This window comes from Podarcis vaucheri, assembly GCF_965113315.1.
Source record: "Podarcis vaucheri genome assembly, chromosome: 14".
Lineage (NCBI taxonomy): Eukaryota > Metazoa > Chordata > Lepidosauria > Squamata > Lacertidae > Podarcis > Podarcis vaucheri.
In genome coordinates, this window is record NC_138752.1 from 11,925,684 (window position 1) to 11,930,280 (window position 4,597).

Below are 4,597 nucleotides of genomic sequence, written 5' to 3' on the forward strand. Positions count from 1 at the left end.
CAGAGACTGACATGGACGTGTTCGGGGAGGACCTCGGGTTCGAGCACGGCGGTACAGAGATGGAAGAGCAACAAGTCAACGTCGACGACCGCGAGGGGGAAGACTCGGAGGTCTTCAGTTGGCGGCCACCCACGGGGAGCGACCTGTATCCAGCATTCCCTCCCATGATGATGGAGCACCCAGCACCCACACCTGACAGCGGGGAGGGGGGAAGGGGGGGCTTCGAGGGGGGGATGGATGTCAGGGGTTCAGAAGCAGAGACGCAGAGAAGGGTGGAAACAGAGAGCGAGGGGGAGGAAGCCGAAGGGAGAATGAGTGATGATGACGACCCGAGATCTCCAAGCCTAAGCAGTGAGTCAGAGGACTCCCAAAAGGGAGCCCCAGTGAGCAGAGCAAGGGGGGGATCCGGGGGGACACCCCAGGAGGAAGGGAACAGAGGAGATTCAGAGAGCAGCAGCTGGAAGTCGGGACCCACGCTCAAGACTGAGAGCAGCAGGGAGGAAGGCAGCCAGGCATCGGGTTCCGGAGGCCGTCAGCAGGAGGGAGGGCACGAGTCAGGGGTGGTCACGCCCTCCTCAGAGAGCGAGGCAACGGTCAAGAGGAAAGTAGAGAGTTGGGCGCGCGCGCCAAGTTCAAATGCAGCGGAAGCTGGAGCAGTAAGCAGCCCGGAGAGTGAGCCAGGTCCCAAAGCCCGCCGAAAGGAAGCGGAAGGATCAGGGGGGTCAGCGTCAGAGGAGAGTAGAAGGGAGGAGTCCCAGGGGGGCAGAAGGACCCAGAGACGTAGGGAGAGGCGAAGGAGGTGGAGCAAGGCTAGGGTATTAAGCTGGTGTGCAAGAGGCGGGGACTCAGATGGGTCTTCGCCGACCTAGGGCAGAAGGTGTAGAGCTGCACGCTGCAGTTCGGAAATGAAACCTGTAACTCAATAAAGACTCTTTTAAAGTGGACGCTGTGTGGCGTGGTCCTATGTGAGCTGGGACCTGGTAGCAGCTCTGACAGCATGTTTTTTTTAAACTTTCCAGCGCATATCTGGTGTTGCATGTTTATAACGCATTCAAAACGCTTTTCAAAAACTAATGTAGCTGAGTCCTAAGTCAACTGTCAGGGCTCGCGATGAATCGGTCAATAAGTTTAGCGTAGGTGTGGAAAACCCTGCTTTGGAAGATCCCTACAACTACACACATACACACACGGCCTGTACAATCGTCAGGGATCCTTTAAGGGCAAAATAATGGGTATTAAACCAATATGTCTGCAGTGACGAGATGCCCTGAGAAAAACAGGAGGAAAGCAGAGAGGAGAAAGTGGTGCACTTGAATTTGAAAAAAGTAAAAGGGGAGCCCATTGATTCCTTGGGGCTAGAGAGTGTCTGGCTTCTAATGCGATTGGGAGCTTACCTGTATACCAGAAACAGAGAGTACCGGTAAGTAGCAGATTCAGCATCACTTTGATATGTTGTGCCATATTAATATAGCCTCACCTGTTGTAAGTATTGCATCCAGGTGATTAGGCAAGAGCTGGTTCTGTTTTCTTTTTCTTCTGAGTCACAGTTGGCAAACATTGGAATACACAGACAGATGCAAATAAAAAGAAGACACGTGTGGGTGACTCCCGGGTCCTTTGGGTGCTGCTGTTACCACCATCTTGTGTTATTATGGTTACAGACCCCTCCGTGTCTGCACTGCTTTAGGGAGCACTGCATAGAAAAAGTGGGTCTCTGCACCCAAAGTACTGACAATCTCAATTTAGAAATGGCGGTTGGGAGGTGTTAAAGAGGACAAAGGATTTTCAAAAACTTACAGTACAGTCGTACCTCTTAAGTCAAACGGAATCTGTTCTGGAAGTCCTTTCATCTTCCAAAACGTTCAGAAGCCAAGGCACGGCTTCCGATTGGCTGCAGAAAGCTCCTGCAGCCAATCGGAAGCTGCGGAACCCACGTCGGACATTTGGGTTCCAAAGAACGTCGCAAACCGGAACACTCACTTTGCAGCGTTTGGGAGCCAAACGGTTCATCTTGCAAAGCGTTGAGGATCCAAGGTACGACTGTAATTTGTTTTTTTTCCTCTAGTGGCAGTAGTCTAGAACTGATGGCTCTAGGGAGAAAAATTAAGAGTGTATTCTATGAATCTAAAAGAAGTATAGAGTTTTGCTGTTAGGCACAGTACTCCCTGTCGTGACAGTCAGAGTGTAAACAAAAACGGGGGAGAGAGAGATGTCCTCATTGTCCTGAAAGTGTGTGGGAAATGTCTACTGAAATCACAGTAACCAGAGTTCAAGGGTTTGAGAAACCGAAAATTTCCAATTGTCCTGCATAGGTTGAACAGTGTCCTGTGAACAGACACAAACAAAACGTACAAGAAAACGTTATTCAAAGTTAAAATCCTGAGAGAACATAGGAAAAACTGAAGCACTCTGGCAGCCAATCAAGTGCGCAGAGCAACTGTAATATTCCACTGAGGTCAAGAGCTTCCCCTCCACACTCCCAGCAGCATTTCAACACGGATATGTGCTGGGGTTGCTCTACGACAAAGCAAAAAGGCTACGTTAAATCTATATTACATAATGAAGCATCAGCCTCTTCTGAGCTGGCTTCTGTTATGTGAAAAGACCAAAGTAATACCTAAGTAACCTCACTAAGGGGATCAATGCCTCTGCTGATGTCACGCTGCTAAGAAGATTAACAGGTCAAAATTCCAGTAAGTTATAAAGCAGCATTATTTTTGAGGGAGGGGGGAATAAAACCCTAGTGGAAAACGCATGAATTTTATTAGACGGCGTTACAATTACACAGAAGAACAGCATAAGGAGAGCTTCTCAGGTGTCAACTGATCACAAGTTTAGGGTAAATTAACAATATAGGTAAAGGGACCCCAGACCATTAGGTCCAGTCGTGGCTGACTCATCTCGCTTTATTGGCCGAGGGAGCCAGCGAACAGCTTCCGGGTCATGTGGCCAGCATGAATAAGCCGCTTCGATGAACCAGAGCAGCGCATGGAAACGCTGTTTACCTTCCCGCCGGAGTGGTACCTATTTATCTACTTGCACTTTGACGTGCTTTCAAACTGCTAGGTTGGCATATATTTTCCCCAAAAAATAAAGGAAATAAGGTATGTGGAACCACCCAGCTTTGATGCAGCAGGTGTGTGTGTGGAATAAAGGAAAAACAGGCAACAGGTGGAAACAAAGATTTGGGGAGGCTTACATGGGATGGTGAAAATCTCAAGAAAAGTCATGGAGGTGACCATGATGTGGCCTAGAGATGATGAAGTTGAAGGAGCTGGAAATTTTTGTATGGACAGAGAGAGACGGGCCTTAAATGGGCCCGTGATAGGCTGAGGCCACATCCTCACCAAATATTTACAACAAGACGATACCACTTTACAGATTCATGGCTTTCCCCGCAAAGAATTCTGGGAGCTGTAGTTTAAGTGTGCTGAGATCCGTGGTCCCCTTATAGAGCTACAATTCCCAGTGGTTTAACAATAAATCCCGCTTCACCAGAAACTCTGGAAATTCTAGCTCTCTGAGGGGAATAGGGGTCTCCCAACATCTCTTAGCACTTTTAACAAACTACAGCTCCCATAATTATCTGGGGGAAGCCATGACTGTGCTGTATGGTGTGAATGTGGATTGAGGTTCTTTTGCCTGTAAGACCAAGCAAAGTTTTCTTCATAGCTTAAGGCTGCCTTAAGCTATGAAGAAAACTTTGCTTGGCCTTTCATCCTTCCAGACCAGAACTCACATTTAAACCCAACATGTGTCCTACTTTTGAACAAATTCTATCTTATTTTGGTCTGCTTATATATCTAGACCAGTGGTGATCAGCAACAAAAGGTCTTTGTGGCTAAACAGGATGAATAACCCCGGTTTCCCCAGGTCTAGTAAGACACAGCTGACCACTACACAACACCCACTCGTGTGAGTGAGTGTGTGTGTGTATAATACAGGATCCAGCCATTTGATTAATGTAGCTATTTTTTAAAGTGCTAAACCTTAAATCACTTCTTCACCAGGGACAGGGGCCTGGCATAAGGAAGCAGAATCTATAAGCCACCCACATACCCTGTAGGCATAGTAGCTTGTGACTTATTTAATTCGGATTTTTGTGTGTGTGTATATGTATGCGCTTGTATATACGTTTGTGTGCATGTGTGCACATGTGTCTGTTTTATCTGCACCAAGGGTGGTACGTGTTATGCCTGCCACCCAAATCAGCAGCCTCGCATCTCTACCTCCACTTCTTCTCCACTGTACATATGCAAAACATATGATACAGCAGCAGCGCGTTGCAAGTTTTCCTGCCCCTACGAGCAGCAGCCAGCAGGTTAAGGAAGGGGAAGGGAATCTTACAGCGCGATGGCATCGTGCCACACACTTTACCCTACTGAACGTTACAAGGGGGAAGAGGAGATGCTGGATCGCTGCTGCTTTTGGTGGCAAGATGTGACCCGTAACATTTCGTTCCGGCTTCATAAAACTCAACGATCCAGCAACAACCTAGCATTTGCCGAGCACAGTGTTTGACGATGAAATGGGTAAAACAAATCTGCCGCAACATATTCCAGCGGAACAAAGCAATCACCTTTTGAAAGAAAAGAAA